A 17875-nucleotide genomic window follows, 5' to 3' on the forward strand; every position below is an offset into this window, starting at 1 on the left:
AGACTGTTCTCCATAGTCTTATTTGCATCAAAAAGGCCTTTCTTCCTCTCTTTTTTTTCTTTTTGCAGGACTGTACATATTTGCTCCTAATACTGTCTCAAATTAAAGGCCATAAATAGGCTTTGGAAAGACAGATGAACAGAATTATTTTGAAAGATGCATGATATCTAACACACAAAAGAAGGACTTAATGGAAAAAGGGCCATAAAATATGCCACTATTCAACTAAAGAGTTGCTCAAGGTCTTCTCTCTTTTTTACCATAGTGGGATTAAAATAAAGCTGCAATATATTTCTGAAAAAGTTCCAGATTATGGTACCAGTTATAATTCATTCAAATTTTATGTATAATCACATACATAAATAGTAGCTGCTTCAAATTAGCAATATAAACTAGAGTTGCATAGATAAGACACTGGCATGTTAATTTCTTCAACCATATGCAACATTCAAAAGCATTTTAACAGATATTTTCTTTACTAGGAAAAAATGGGGGAAGAAAATGAATATTTAGTGTTTATCATTGGTCAGGTATTCTTTTTTCTTTTTTCTGTATTTTTTATGTAATCCTCAGAACTACATTGTGAAATAAATTTTATTGTGATTATTTTACAAAAGAGAAATTTGAGCTTAAAGGTAATAAGTAATTTGCTCATGGTCACAGAGCTGGGAAGTGACAAAACTGATTCCAAATCAAGTTTTTCCAACTCTTTGATTTTTTTCTCTACTTAATATGGCAGCATACAGTTTTTAAGGAATTTGAGTTCTTATTATAAATCTGTTGTTGTTTAGTCACTAAGTTATGCCTGACTCTTTTATGACTCCATGGACAGTAGCCTGCCAGGCTCCTCTATCGATGGGATTTCCCAGGCAAAAATACTGGAGTGGATTGCCATTTCCTTCTCCAGGGGATTTTCCCAACCAGGATTGAACCCATGTCTTCTGCATTGGCAGGTGGATTCTTTACCATTGAGCCACCAGGAAAGCTCTCATTCAAAATAGGAGTGTTTTAAAGCATTCCCCATTATTGTGAATGATGTCTTGGATGCCATCTAATATTTGTGCTACATGGAATGGGATTCCTGTCCCCTTTTCCAGATGAGTAAGTGGGTTGATTGAAAAAATGATTCAATAGTGTGGTATAGGAAAAGTGATTTCTGAATTTTTGGAATGAGGAGGTTGGAAGAAGAGTGCTCACAGTGTCTCACGAACATTCTTTAGGAACTACTGGTCCATTTTTAGATGTCAATATTTGCCCTGGCTGGTCTTTTGCCTAAAGAGTCTGTGCCTGGGCTACCATGATGGGGACTGACTTCAGCTCTTGATTTCTTTCTTGTTTTGACCAATTCATGGAGCACTGGTGTCTTGACTGATAAGGGGGGTTAAGGGAAGAATCACTTTAGCCTTCTTGGGCTCTCTTAGCAAGCATCATTTTGTGGCTAGGTTTTTATCTGAGGCCCATTGAGATTGTTCCTGCATATATCCAGATCCAAGGAGAACTCCTGAACTGACTGCACTTTTTTGTGGAGCAGGGGTCATGCAAATCCTGAACTTCCTCTGGCTATTTCAGCATCACTGCTCTCCCTCCCTGCTTTGGCATGGTAGCAGAGTGCTTACTAAAGAGAAAAGATTCTGCGTGTTTGCTGCTTTTCTCATCCTACCCTCAAATGAGTTAGGTTCACCTTCTCAGGGTGAAAGGACAGGTTACAGGACCGACGGCTGGTACCATAACCAAGTAACATAGTTGCTAAATGGGATCAACTCTATGAAGTAACAGACCTTGCCAGTTGTCATCCTGGTTTCCTTGGGTAATGCACACAGTGCCAGAGGCAATTTCTAACTGTGTTAGATGATTATTTTTTCTCCCCAAAGCAGCCTTCAATTATAGTATGCTTAAAAATGAGAGTTAATCCAGACAGAATGATCAACTGGCTAGGTAAAATTTAACAAGTGAGTTTCATTCTGACTGAGTTACAAAGGTGATTGTAATATTTGGAAGCTGTCTTTTAGTGAGAAGCTCTGGAAAAATTATAACTCTGAAATGCAGGCATAATCTCCAAGATGTAGAAATGGTCATTATGTTTAAATAGATGTTTATTTGTCTCTCTTATCTCTATTTTCATATTTCTTTAGATATATGTGTTTTCCTATAAAATAAAATTAAAAAGAAAAAAAAATAAATTTAGTGATTAAGCTGTATTTAAACTAATGCTTTGTCATTAGTTGGGAGGTCACCTTTAAAAACTTGATTCAGTAGTATGAGTTATTTCGGACTGGAGTTGAGCTGGTTCCTATTAATGAAAACTATTTTCCTTTTCTTTTTCTAGGACAGCAGAATTAATATAATCAGTTTTGTCTCTTTGCAGTCATGACACATTCTAGGCTTAGGTAAATAAACCCAACTGAAAAATAACAGACTAGCCTGCCCTGTCTATCACTTGACTCAAAACTGTCATTTTCGGTTTCAACGTTATATTCATGAGCATGAATATGAAAAGTCTCTGTCAAAGATTTGCTTCATGTGTTTTGATTGCTTTAGAATGGAAATTTAAATACTGAATTTCAGAAATGAATTAGGAGAGGAGTGGAGAGAGTCCTGCACAAGGAGTCCGTCAGTTGGTTCTGGTATTAGTTTGCTACCACGTATGTACCTGGACAAATCACTTTAAATTTCTTAGCATGTTTCCTTTGTTTTTATTTTTTAAAATTTATTTATTTATTTATATGGGCCTCGTAGGTGTCAATATTAGTAAAGAATCTGCCTGCCAATGCAAGAGATGCAAGAGCCGTGGGTTCAGTCCCTGGGTTGGGAAGATCCCCTGGAGTAGAAAATGGCAACCCACTCCAGTATTCTTGCCTAGAGAATCCCACACACAGAGGAGCCTGGCGGGCTACAGTCCATTGAATCACAAAGAGCTGGACACCACTGAGTACACACACACACACACATTTATTTTTTGGCTACTCTGGGTCTGTTGCTGCGTGCAGGCTTTCTCTAGTTGTGGAGTGCAGGCTTCTCATTGTGGTGACTTCTCGTTGCAGAGCACAGACTCTAGGGTGCACAGGCTTCAGTAGTTGCCGCACATGCTAGTTGCAACTCCTAGTCTCTAGGGCATGGGCTCAGTAGTTGTGGTGCATGGGCTTAATCGCCCTGAGGCATGTGGGATGCATGCGAGATCTTCTCAGACCAGTGTTCCAGGGATCGAACCCATGTCCCTTAAATTGGCAGGAGAATTCTTAACCACTGGGCCATGTAGGAAGTTCTTCCTTTGCTCTTGTAACTAAGATTGGTTCGACTAGGTTGGGATGGCACATAGATGTCCGCTTGTCTGCCAACTCTGATTAATTGGTAATACCTGCCTAGGGGGCTGCACTGGCAATGAGGGTGAGCCTTTTTCAGCTGATGGGAAGACTGGGAGTGAGAGAGCCACTTATTTGCCCGTACCTAAACTCACCCACTTCTTGGATCATTTTCTGTTTCTATTATGACTTTCATGAATGTTTTTTTTTTTTTTTTTTTTTTTTTTTTGGCCACACAGCATAGTTTGAGGGATCTTAGTTATTCAAAGAGGGACTGAACCCAGGAACTTGGCAGTGAAAGCATGGCGTCCTAACCACTGGGCTACCAGGGAATTCATGACCTTTATGGTTTATTCTTAATTTTTACCTCAAGAAATGTTTTCTCTATCCTTGAAGATAATTGGAAAACTTAAGAGCAAGGAGACATAGTCTTTGAGATCATGTAGTCAAAACTAGGCTGGTGAATATAAAAATTCTTTGTAAAATGTTGAGCACTATTATAGTTATTTGAGGAGAGTATGGGTGGTGCTAGTGGTAAAGAACTCACCTGCCAATGATCCCTGGGAAGATCCCTTGGAGGAGGAAATGGCAACCCAATTCAGTGTTCTTGCCTGGAGGATCCTATGGACAGAGGAAACTGGTGGGCTACAGTCCATAGGGTCACAAAGAGTCAGACACAACTAAATAGACTTAGCATGCATGCATGATTAACTAATAGTTGGCTTTCCCATTTTTTGAGGGAGGGGGCTTTCCTCCCTAATTTTCATGAAATGGTTGTTAGAGAAATGATGCAGTTTTAAAATGTAAATTTCTTAGACGTTATTCCACTGACATTGAATTAAGAAAATTAAGTGTTAAGTTGTACCATATGGCAGAAAACACTGTAGATATTCAGAGAACTAGAGAGCTGGAGTCATCAGGGAATACTGAATGAAAAGGTAGAAACCTGAACAAGACCTAACATGGGCAGAATTAGATAGAAGGGCATTTTTAGGTACAGGACAGAATTTGGATAAAGCATGGAATAAGAACAAAGCACAGTTTGAGGCAATAGACAATTGGAGGCAATAGACAGGAAGTATAAACTGTTAGGTTTCAATAAGGAAAAATTTGAATTGCTAAAAATAACATTAATTTTGATAATAGCTAGCATTTATTTATTTTCCCACCAACTTTTTTTTTTTTTTTTAGTATTTCCAATGTGTCAGACCCCGTTCTAGATACTGGGGGTACAGCTTTTAGTAAAATGGACAAAAATCATTGATCTTTAGAGCTTACATCTTAGTGGGAGAAGACAGATAAAAAACAAAGCAGTAAGTCAAATATGTGGTATGTTATACAACTACCAAGGAGGAGATAGTGGAGTATTAGGGATGGGATGCAATTTTGGATAAAGTGGACAGGGAAGTACTCAATTGATGGGTAACAATTGAGTAATGACCTGAATACCACATTTCAGGCACTCTGCTAAACCAGTTATAGATATGAAATAATTTTAATTTTCATAGCAACTTTATGAGAGTAGGTACTATTATTAGTCTCATTTTATAGATGAGGACCTGAAACATAGACAACCAAAGTCATCAGTTGACTGTAGGAGCGGGGATTTCCACCCAGGAAGTCTACTCTCGGAGCTTATAATTTTAGTCTTTAAGTAGGAAAATCAAAAGTCCTTGAAAAGACTGTCAGAGATCAAAGTATTGATAGCCTCTTAGAGCTAGAGGGGAATTTACTTATTTTCTAATCCAGTGGTTTTCAGAAGGTATCAGAGACACCTGGAGAGCTGGTTAAAACCTAGATTTCTGGACCCTGCCCCACCAGATTTTGCTCCAATAGGCCTGGAGTGAGGTCTGGGAATTTACATTCTAACAAGTTTTCAGGTGATGCAGTTGTTGATGGTTTGGGCAACTTTTGGGAATCATTGGCTGGTCTCGTGGTTTGCAAACTTGGCTGCACATCACAATCTCCTGGGGAGCTTCTAAGACCTGCTCATGCCTTAATACAGGAGGTCCTGAGAGCCTGTACTTATTTGGTCTGGGCTGAGACTCTCATGGTATTAATGAGTACATTGCACATGGAGGATTAAACACCGCTCATCTAGTTTAACTTTCATTTTACCGATAAGGAAACTGGTCTGAAGGAACAGCTATTCTCTTCTGGTTTTGGCTTCTAGCATTCTGCACACTGTTTTTTACTCACGCACTAGATTCTTGATTATATAAGGTCAGGGGCTGTGTTAATCTGTTTGCCACATGGTCAAATGTAGCAGGGAATGCTGCTGCTGCTGCTGCTAAGTCACTTCAGTTGTGTCCAACTCTGTGCGACCCCATAGATGGCAGCCCACCAGGCTTCGCCATCCCTGGGATTCTCCAGGCAAGAACACTGGAGTGAGTTGCCATTTCCTTCTCCAATGCATGAAAGTGAAAAGTGAAAGTGAAGTCTCTCAGTTGTGTCTGACCCTCAGCAACCCCATGGACTGCAGCCTACCAGGCTCCTCCGTCCATGGGATTTTCCAGGCAAGAGTACTGGAGTGGGGTGCCATACTAGTTAAGGGATTTCCCTGCTGGTCCAGTGGCTAGGACTCTGAGCCCCCAGTTCAGCCTAAGTTCAAATATCTGTCTTGATGGTTCCAGTTATGAGATCTCCTCTCCCCCAAACCTTGAAACTGAAAGTGAAGTCACTCAGTTGTGTCCGACTCTTCATGCTCCCATGGACTGCAGCCTACCAGGCTCCTCCATCCATGGGATTTTCCAGGCAAGAGTACTAGAGTGGGGTGCCATTGCCTTGTCTGGTAGCAGGGAATAGTGAGTCACTAAAAGTTTTTAACCAGCAAAGTGACATAAAGACAGTAATATTTTAGGATAATTCATTATTCGAAAGGGTAGGACAAAGAGATTAGAGATGTGAAGATCTTCCTATTGCAGTGTTCCTGTAGAGCCTTGCTACTCAAATGTGATAGAGAGCAGCAGCAGTATTACCTGCAGCTTTGTTAAACATGCAGCTCTCAGGGCCAACATCAGACCTACTGGATTAGAACCTACATTTTACAAGATCCCCAGTGATTTGTGTGCACATGGAAATTTAAGAATAATACCTGGGCTTATAGGGTAGCCCTACAGGAGACTGAAAAGCAGCAGTGAATATAAATGGCTGAGCAGGTCAGCTTTTCTTTAAGCCTATTCCTCAGGATCTTTCTTTCTCCCCGTCTCCAGGATCTTGATAGGTATTCAGTGGTCAAAAAGTTAGTTTGGCAAATACCAGGTTAAACAAAGCTAAACAGGTTTCTTTGTGGCCACACATCTTCTAATATGCTCATGTACTTTCTGAATCTCCAAGATAAAAACTATACAATGTATAGTTTTTGATCATGGAAGTTAGTCTGGGGGGCATCTTCACATGTTACTATTTTGTTGAGCATATCTTGGTAAAGATGTAATAGCCCTTTGTGACTATTAAGGTTCTAGACTTATAAGATATTCTAGCCCCTGGTCGTCTTAGACTTCCTAAATTTAATATCTCTTGCATTCTTATACATTAACGATGAAAGATTAGAAAGAGAAATTAAGGAAACAATCCCATTTACCATCACAACCAAAAGAATAAAATACCTAGGAATAAACCTACTCAAGGACACAAAGGCCCTGTGCTCAGAACTATAGGATACTGATGAAAGAAATCAAAGATGGCACAAACCGATGGAGAGACATACCATGTTCTTGGATTGGGACAATCAATATTGTGAAAGTGGCTGTAGTACCCAAAGCAATCTAGATTAAGTGCAATTCCTGTCAAATTATCAATGGCATTTTCCACAGAATTAGAACAAAAAAATTTACAATTTGTATGGAGACACAAACGACTCCAAATAGCCAAAGCAATCTTGAGAAACAAAAATGAAGCTGGAGGTATCAGGCTTCCTGACTTCAGACTATACTACAAGGCAGTAGTAATCAAGATAGTGTGGTAATAGCCCAAAAACAGAAATATAGATCAATGGAACAGGATAGATAGCCAAGATAAACCCACACACTTATGATCCCCTAATCTATGACAACTCTCACATCTACTACTACTATGACTACTGGAAAAACCATACCTTTGACTATATGGATCTTTGTCAGCAAAGTGATGTCTCAGCTTTTTAATACGCTGTCTAGGTTTGTCGTAGCTTTTCTTCCCAGGAGCAAGCATCTTTTAATTTCATGGCTGCGGTCACCGTCCACGGTGATTTTGGAGTAGTCATGTATGGATATGAGAGTTGGACCATAAAGAAGGCTGAGCACCAAAGAATTGATGCTTTTGAACTGTGGTGTTGGAGAAGACTCTTGAGAGTCCCTTGGTCTTCAAGGGGATCAAACCAGTCAATCCTAAATGAAATAAACCCTGAATATACATTGGAAGGACTGATGCTAAAGCTGAAGCTCCAGTACTTTGGCCACCTGATGTAGAGTCGATTCATTGGAAAAGACCTGATGCTGGGAAAGATTGAAGGCAGGAGGAGAAGTGGATGACAGATGATGAGAAGGTTGGATGGCATCAGTGACTCAATGGACATGAGTTTGAGCAAACTCTAGGAAATAGTGAAGCACAAGGAAGCCTTGCATGCTGCAGTTTATGGGGTTGCAAAGAGTGTAGGACATGACAGAGTGACTGAACAATAACAAATCTATGACAAAGGAGGCAAGAATATACTATGGAGAAAAGACAGTCTTTTCAACAAGTATGCTGGAAAAACTGCACAGCTACATGTAAAAGAATGAATTTGGAACATTGTCTAACGCCATACATAAAAACAACTCAAAATGGATAAAAGGCCTGAACATAAGGCCAGGCACTATAAAACTTTTAGAGGAAAACATAGGAAGAACACCATATGTCCCAGCAATCTCATTCCTAGGCATATACCCAGGGAGAGCCATAATTCAAAAAGATATATGTACCCCAATGTTCATTGCAGCACTATTTACAATAGCCAGGACAGGGAACGAACCTAAATGTCCATCAACAAAGGAGTGGATAAAGAAGATGTGGTACATATATACAATGGAATATTACTCAGCCACAAAAAGGAACAAAACAGTGTCGTTTGCAGAGAGGTGGATAGACCTAGAGACTGTCATACAGAGTGAAGTAAGTCAGAAAGTGAAACAAATATATAATATTGCTTATATGTGGAATCTAGAAAAATGGTACAGATGAACTTACTTGCAAAGCAGAAACAGAGACACAGATGTAGAGAACAAACTTATTGATACTAAGGGGGAAAGGAAGGGTGGGATGAATTGGGAAATTGGGATTGGGGGGTGTGTGTGTGTATGTATATACATATAATACATATAAAGTAGATAACTAATAAGAACCTATTGTATAGCACAGGGAACTCAGTGCTCCGAGGTGGCTTAAATGGGACGGAAAACTAAAAAAGGGGATATATGTGTATATACATATTTATATATAACTGGTTCACTTTGCTGAATAGCAGAAACGGACACAACATTGTAAAGCAACTATACTCCAGTAAAAAATGTTTAGAAATGTTACCTAAATTTATTATCCATTACTTATCTGTCTCAGTGCCCAACTTTCCATCACTGGTCAGGTATATGACTTTACTTCTGACTCTCTTTCGTTGGCTGAGCCCTATTTGGACAGAGTCATAGGATAGAACTGTGGGTTTTGTCAGTGCTGGTTTGGGGAAAGCATTCAAGAGTTGATGGTTATGGTGATGGAGATGAGGGGGAGATACTGGAGGATGTTAGGGTCACTGGTAATGTGCTGAAGTTTAGATTGTGGTAGGAATAAAATCAAGAGGTATGACTGAGAGCAGTTACTGAGTGAGCAAACACAAACAGGAAAGTTTGATTGACAATTATGAGGCACAACATTTGTCAGCAAATTTATAGTCAAAAATAAAAAGAAGCAAATGAACAGGTCCATTTTGTAGGGCAGTCCTAAATGGGTTTTCTACAGTTTATTTCCACTGATGCCCTTTTTGAAAATTCATGGCCCATTTTAACCTTGACAGGTTGATTTATCCCAAATTCAATGACTTAGAACATATTTGATTTTAAATTATGTTATCCAGTAAATTACCAATATCTTGGATATAATATTTAGATATACTTTGTATTACTTTCCTGTATCCTGGACATGAACTTTCACTTTTTTTTTTCTCTTTTAGTAGTAGAGTACTTACTCTTCTCTTAGCCCTAGGAGGAATGAAAATATTTCTCAGTGATATACTAATACTTACTTTGGGCAGTAAACCATATCACTTTTTTTGTTTTGTTTTGTTAATAAACCAATGGGGGAAGTATTTTGATTTAGATCTGTTTCTAAATACTCAAAAGCTTTTTAATTTCCTTTTCCTGACATTTAAAAAATGTCATTTCTTAAAAAAATCAAGGCATTACTGTTATTTCTATTTATGTGAGTATAACTTTTCTTAGGAATTTTTCTCTTGAAAAATTTGATATTGCTTTAGCCAAGTAAACTCAGATATGTAAATGTTTCAAATCTGATTCAGTTTCTCTTATTGAACCTTAGTTGAAAGAATTTTTATACTTTCAGGAGAAATTTTGAAAATCAAGAAGAGTATATTGGATTAAGTAGTTTGTTTGTTTGTTTTTTAATTTCAGAGATATCTAGAGGGGATAGTAAAGTTTAAACCCATTTTTTTCCATCTCTAAAATCTATAGTTCTCAGACCACTATGATTAGGGTGATGATCCAGAGATCTTACAAGGGGCTACCATCCCAAAGAAATTCAATTTTTCTTTTTTTTTGCATTAGATTTGCTAAGACAGAAAACTAGACTGATTCATTATAGAATTATAGAGGTTGGCAGTCTCCAGGAGGAGTACTAAGATGCTTGATGCCTCCTATTGTCAGGCTAACAATGGTGGGAGATGCAGTTTATTAGGCAACCCCAATTCATCAGTAGAGTGGGGCATGAAAGATTGTGGTAGCTGAGTGACTACCTCTGAACAGGCAAAGAGGGCTAGATGGTTACTATGGGAGCACCAGCTACTGAATTTTAGATAGCATGGGTAGCTGGTATCAACTCTACATCCTTATGGTCATAAAGAAGAGATAATAATAGAGGCAGCCATTGTTTTGTCCCACATGCCAAAAGTAACTCATTAATGAGCCTTACTTAACATGCTATGGGTTGCCAAAATTTATTCTAGGAAGATTTTCAGCAAGGATTGGAGCAGGACATTCAAATTAACCCTTGGGTTACTAGACATTGCCATCACCCGAGTCTTTGTATGACATTCATCCAATAGCTGAGGGTCGGACACGACTGAGCGACTTCACTTTCACTTTTCACTTTCATGCATTGGAGAAGGAAATGGCAACCCACTCCAGTGTTCTTGCCTGGAGAATCCCAGGGACAGGGGAGCCTGGTGGGCTGCCATCTATGGGGTTGCACAGAGTTGGACACGACTGAAGTGACTTAGCAGCAGCAGCATCCAATACCGTGTTTATCAAACATCATCAGATGCTAGGTTCTGTGCTGGGTGCTGGAATATCAGGGCAAAAAGGTGAATGTTGTTGTTGCATCATATTGCTATGCTGACTAGAGTAGGATGCACATAAGTAAACAAGGTAACATAACAGTATATTCTATGGTGTGATAGGAGATATACAGTGAGCCATGGTAACATACAGAAGGGAGGTGCTTAACTTCTAGTTAAGGATTCAGATAAGAAGAGGTATCTACAGGAAAGCTGAGTAGGCGATGAACAGACTGAGAGGGGCTGGGGCAGGAAAGAGAATTTTGGGCAAGGGGAAAAAAGCATATACAGAAGTCTGGGAAAAGTTCATAAAGAAAGTTCTGTTTAGAGCACACAGATCTTGGGAAGGAGCAGTGGCTAGAAATGTAGACAGAGTCTAGACATGTGGGGTTTTGTGAACATTTGGGTTTTTTTCCCTAGATGGAGAAAGAGCCATTGAAAAGCTTTCAAGCATAGAAAGGGTTAGGTATGTGTTTTTAGATAATGACTCTGGCAGCATTCTGGAGATTGGGTTGGAGGGAGATAATACTGGAGACAATGAGCCCTTGCCAAGAAGGACACTTTTAGAGACGTTTACATAAATGAAGATGGTAGAAGGCAATGGCACCCCACTCCAGTACTCTTGCCTGGAAAATCCCATTGACGGAGGAGCCTGGAAGGCTGTAGTCCGTGGGGTCGCTAAGAGTCGGACACGACTGAGTGACTTCACTTTCACTTTTCACTTTCATGCATTGGAGAAGGAAATGGCAACTCACTCCAGTGTTCTTGCCTGGAGAATCCCAGGGACGGGGGAGCCTGATGGGCTGCTGTCTATGGGGTTACAGAGTCGGACACGACTGAAGCGACTTAGCAGCAGCAGCCTGTATTTGACAAAAAATAGCATTCTTAGTGGCTGATATTTTTGTGTTTGGCACACTAGACATTAAAGTGATTTACTTTTATAACATTAAAATTTTTATGTCATTCTTTAACTCATTATTTCCCATTTTATAATTCTTCAAGAAACCATTCTTATTTCTTCTCTCGTATTTTGAAAATGATTGTTTTGTTGCTTCCTGTGTATTTTCTTGCCAGTGTCTTTTCTGCTCTGGACACGTTTTTTCCACCTTTTGTCACAGTAATTTTTTTTTTTTTCAAATTTGTGTAAGGAGAATTAATGTTGAGAGAGAAGCAATTGTGATTCTAGTTAGTAGATCTTGGTTGTGACAATTATGGAGAAGCTAAGGTTTCCTGGAAAGGACTAGCAGAAAAGCAATCAGTGGTTCTTGGCATTGGAAGGAAAGAAAATAAAGACAAACAGTGTTCCTAGAGAAGAGGCTTGCTGTACAGCAATCAATATAGTAGGATTAGAAAAGAGCAACATGGATCAACCCCAAAGTGCAAAAAGTAATTAAGGGCACAGAAGGCACATAATACACGTCAAGTTCAAAAGAGAAGCTGCAAAATTACACAGTGGAGTTCAGAGTTTAAAAATGACAGACAGAGCAAAGGTGGAAAATGACAAGAACATTTCATGTAAGACTAACTAAAAGTGCTGGGATTTTATGGTTATAGTACATGGGACACAGAAGGTCAGTGAACAGCCTAGAAAGGTGTCTAATGGATGGAAAGGGTAATTCATTGATTTGAGGGGACCTTGTAGGCATTGATTTAAAAAAAAGTAAAGTTAAATGAATTCTTTGCCTCAGTACTCTCAAAAAGCACAGTCTTGCTAAAAAGAGAAATCAATTTAAAATGAAAGGAGTAAAACTGTACCTTGGATATGTTACCAATCAATAAGTGGCAAAGAAATTGAGAAATCTGAATTCTCAAATAGAACTAGATATGCTTTCTTCCAGGATTAGTGGTGTCCAAAGCCAATACTTCATTCGTAGAGTTCAAAATCCTTTTATTTATTTATTTTTTTTTTAATTTTATTTTATTTTTAAACTTTATATAACTGTATTAGATTTGCCAAATATCAAAATGAATCCGCTATGGCTTTCATGTATTTTGTTCCCAAGTCATTCAATGTAGACCATTTTTAATGCATTCTTGCCTTTCTGTCTGTGTATTACAGTATGACACATACTCTTAGGTAAAGCAAAGGAAAACATCAAGAGTATATGTAGAAGTCCCAACAAAGAGAACTTCCCTAACTTTTCTTTCTTTCTTTCTTTTTTTTTTTTTTTTTTGAGGAAATAAGCTTATTGCTGTATGATTTGGAGGAAATGGGTTTTGCTTACTCTGGAAATCCTTGCCTTAGTCCGTTTGGGCTGCTGTCATGAAAATACCATCTACTTGAAGAACAGACATTTATTTCGCACAGTTCTGGGGACTGGGAAGTCTGAGATTTGCCAGCGGACCGTGTCCTGGATTCTTGTGTATAGCTGCCTGCTGGTGGTGTCAGAGAGAGAGACAGAGACAGACTGATAGGCAGACTAATTCGTCATGTTGGCTCCACTTTTAACCCAATTACCTCTCAAATCTTTTATCTCCAAATACCATCACATTGGGGATTAGAGTTTCCACCTGAATTTAGGGGGATGCATAGCATCTTTAGTGACCCACATTTTCCAAAATGACAGCAATTGCTCTTTCTTAGTCACATAAGAAAGGGTTGGAAGGATGGGTGTGCTGATGCAAAAACAGGGATTTCCTGTTATCCTCTCAGAAAAGATTCAGAAATAATTTCATACGAAAGTGTTTTGATAAGTCAAAAACAATTGCATATTGGCAAGTTCATATGGTTCAACCTAATATACATAGATGAGGGACCACTACCTTTAGATTTGTATCATTTTTCTACATTTGTTCCATTTTCCAGTTTTCCCAGGTCTGTTTCTCCATTGTGATTAGAAATTAACCCCAGAGCAAACAAGCGATGAAAGATTTTTCTTGTGCATGTTTTCAAGGACAGAAATACAAAGAGAGCCTCAGGGATATTGGGTACATAATGGTAATTATCACCAGAGAAGAAAGTTGGCTGTGGGTCTGGGTGCAGCTGCAAGGAAACAAGGGCTGGACTGGGCATGAGAAAAGGTACCAAGACTCACCTTGGAGGGAACAGGTGGGGTTCCCAAGCTCCCTATATTTTCCTGAGAATAATTAAACGTGGGAACTGGCATAGTCTAGTTATTAAGAGCATGAACTCTAGAATCAGTTAACCACTGAGTATGAGTGCTGCCCTAGTAAGGAAGTGAATCGCTGTATGCTCTATTCCCATTATGCCTGGGGAGACAAGGACCACAAAAGATGGAGTAGGTAAGAAGCTGGTAGCCCCTCAGGGTGCACAGGAGGGCAATTGAAGTATATCACAGGAACTGAGGAAATCAATGAAAGATCACGAAGAGCTGGTCTGAAGCAATGTGGAGGATTCAGGAGGCTCTTGTGGGTTAATTCCATGTAACTGGTATATATCTGATTCTGGTACATTGTCTTTTACAGTGATCAATCTGGCATTACTAATTATATTACTTCTTAAAGAAAGCTTTGTATTTTATATCGGCATATAGCTGATTAACAATGTTGTGATAGTTTCAGGTGACCAAAGCAACTCATACATGCATATGCATGTGTTCATTCTCCCCCAAACTCCCCTCCCATCCAGGTTTCCATATAATATTGAGCAGAATTCCCTGTGTTATACAGTAGGTCCATGTTGGTTATACATTTTAAATATAGCAGTGTGTACATGTCAATCCCAAACTCCCTAACTTTCCCTTCCCCTCATCTTTCCTCCACTGGTAGCCATAAATCTGTTCTCCAAGTCTGTGAGTCTGTTTCTATTTTATAAGTAAGTTCATTTATATTGTTTCATTTTAGATTCCATATATAAGCAATATAATACGATATTTCTCTTTCTCTGTCTGACTTATTTCACTTAGTATGACAGTCTCGAACTCCATCCAAGTTGTTGCAAATGGCATTAGTTCACTGCTTTTAATGGCTGAGTAATATTCCATTGTATATAGGCATCACATCTTCTTTATTCATTCCTCTGTCAGTGAACATTTAGATTGCTTCTATGTCTTGGTTACTGTAAACAGTGCTGTAATGAACATTCAGTTCAGTTCAGTCGCTCAGTTGGTCCGACTCTTTGAGACCCCATGAACCGCAGCACGCCAGGCTTCCCTTGTCCATCACCAACTCCCAGAGTTTACCCAAACTCATGTCCATTGAGTCAGTGATGCCACCCAACCATCTCATCCTCTGTCGTCCCCTTCTCTCCTGTCTTCAGTCTTTCCCAACATCAGGGTCTTTTCAAATGAGTCAGGTCTTTGCATCATGTGGCGCAAATATTGGTTTCAGCTTCAACATCAGTCCTTCCAATGAAGTCCTTCCCAGGACTGATTTCCTTTAGGATGGACTGGTTGGATGTCCTTGCAGTCCAAGGGACTCTCAAGAGTCTTCTCCAACACCACAGTTCAAAAGCATCAATGCTTCTGTGCTCAGTTTTCTTTATAGTCCAACTCTCACATCCATACATGACCACTGGAAAAACCATAGCCTTGACTAGACTGACCTTTGTTGACAAAGTAATGTCTCTTCTTTTTAATATGCTGTATAGGTTGGTCATAACTTTCCTTCCAAGGAGTAAGTGTCTTTTAATTTCATGGCTGCAATCACCATCTGCAGTGATTTTGGAGCCCAGAAAAGTAAAGTCAGCCACTGTTTCCCCATCTATTTGCCATGAAGTGATGGGACAGGATGCCATGATCTTAGTTTTTTGAAAGTTGAGCTTTAAGCCAACTTTTTCACTCTCTTCTTTCACTTTCATCAAGAGGCTCTTTTGTTCTTCTTCACTTTCTGCCATAAGGGTGGTGTCATCTGCATATCTGAGGTTATTGATATTTCTCCTGGCGATCTTGATTCCAGCTTGTGCTTCCTCCAGCCCAGTGTTTCTCATGATGTACTCAGCGTTTCTCATGATGCATGTAAGTTAAATAAGCAAGTGACAATATATAGCCTTGACATACTCCATTTCCTATTTGGAACCAGTCTGTTGTTCCATGTCCAGTTCTAACTGTTGCTTCCTGACCTGCATACAGGTTTCTCAAGAGGCAGGTCAGGTGGTCTGGTATTCCCATCTCTTTCAGAATTTTCCACAGTTTATTGTGATCCACTTAGTCAAAGGCTTTGGCATAGTCAATAAAGCAGAAGTAGATGTTTTTCTGGAACTCTCTTGCTTTTTCGATGATCCAGCAGATGTTGGCAATTTGATCTCTGGTTTCTCTGCCTTTTCTAAAACCAGCTTGAACATCTGGAAATTCATGGTTCACTTATTGCTGAAGCCTGGCTTGGAGAATTTTGAGCATTACTTTACTAGCATGTGAGATGACTGCAATTGCGCAGTAGTTTGAGCATTCTTTGGCATTGCCTTTCTTTGGGATTGGAATGAAAACTGACCTTTTCCAGTCCTGTGGCCACTGCTGTGTTTTCCAAATTTGCTGGCATATTGAGTGCAGCACTTTCACAGCATCATCTTTTAGGATTTGAAATAGCTCAACTGGAATTCCATCACGTCTATTGGGTACATATATTCTTTTGGACTCTGTTTTTCTCTGGATATATGCCCAGGAGTGGGGTTGCAGGGTCATATGGTAGCTCTATTTTTAGTTTTTTGAGGAAGCTCCATACTGTTCTCCATAGTGTCTATACCAATTTACATTCCCACAAACACTGTAGGAGGGTTCCCTTTTATCCACACCCTCTCCAGCATTTATTGTTTGTGAATGTTTTGATGACAGCCATTCTGACTGGTATGAGGTGCTATTTCATTGTAGTTTTTATTTGCATTTCTTTATTGATTAGTGATTTTCAGCATCTTTTCATGTGCCTGTATATCTATATATCTTCTTTAGAGAAATGGCTACTTAGGTTTTCTGTCCATTTTTTGACTGGGTTGTTTGCTTTGATGCTGTTTGTAAATTTGGAGACTAATACCTTGTCAGTTATATCCTTTACAAATATTTTCTCCCAATATGTGGGGTTTTTTTGTGTTAGTTTGTTTTGTGTATAGTTTCCTTTTCTATGGCAAAGCTTTTGAGTTTAATTAGGCCCCATTTGTTTATTTTTGTTTTTATTTCCATTATTCTGATAGATGGATCAAAAAAGATATTGATATTATTTATGTCAGAGAGTGTTCTGCCTATGTTTTCCTTTAGGAGTTTAAAAGTGTCTTACATTTAGGTCTTTAATCCACTTTGAGCTTATTTTTCTGTGTGATGTTAAAAGATGATCTGTTTTCATTTTTAAACATGTAGCTATCAGTTTTCCAGCACCATTTGTTGAAATGACTGTCTTTCCACCATTCTATAATCTTACCTCCTTTGCCATAGGTTAATTGTCCATAGGTTCTTGGGTTTATTTCTTGCCTTTCAATCCTGTTCCATTGATCTATATTTCTATTTTTGTGCTAGTATTATACTATTTTGATGATTATACCTTTGCAGTATAGTCTGTAGTCAGGGAGTCTAATTCCTCCAGCTCATTTTTTTTTTTTTTCAAGAGTGTTTGGGTTGTTTAGGGGTCTTTTGTGTCTCCATACAAATTTTAAGATTTTTGTTTTAGTTCCATGAAAAATTCCATTGGTAATTTGATACACATTGCATTGAATCTGTAGATTGCACTGGGCAGTATAGTCATTTTGACAATATTGATTCTTCCAATCCAAGACTATGGTACTAATTATATTACTTTAAATGTAATTATGTTACTTCAAATATAATTACATTTAATACAACTTGTGTTTTTTCTTCACTTTATTTTTTTTTTAATATTTATTTTTTACTGCATTGGGTCTTTGTCGCTTTGTGTGGGCTTTCTCTAGCTGGAGAGAATGGGGCTACTCGTTGTTGCAGTGAGCAGACTTCTCATTGCAGTGGCTTCTCTTGTGGAGCACAGGTTCTAGGCATGCAGGCTTCAGAGTTGCAGCACATGGGCTCAGTGGTTTTGGCCAGTTCCAGGGCATGGGCTTAGTTGCTCCATGGCATGTGGACTCTTCCGAGACCAGGACTGAACTCCTTTCTCCCTCATTGGTAGACGGATTCTCATCCACTGTACCGCAGGAAAGTCC

At 39.0% G+C, this 17875-nt stretch overlaps 1 protein-coding gene across 4 annotated transcripts in view; it reads left to right on the plus strand.

Annotated features, from left to right (window-relative positions):
• The window catches only part of SLC44A5 (solute carrier family 44 member 5), a 423585-nt gene that overhangs the window by 90273 nt on the left and 315437 nt on the right, over positions 1–17875 (plus strand). The window lies entirely within an intron of this gene.

Source organism: Bubalus bubalis, chromosome 6, assembly GCF_019923935.1.
Source record: "Bubalus bubalis isolate 160015118507 breed Murrah chromosome 6, NDDB_SH_1, whole genome shotgun sequence".
Classification (NCBI taxonomy): Eukaryota; Metazoa; Chordata; class Mammalia; order Artiodactyla; family Bovidae; genus Bubalus; species Bubalus bubalis.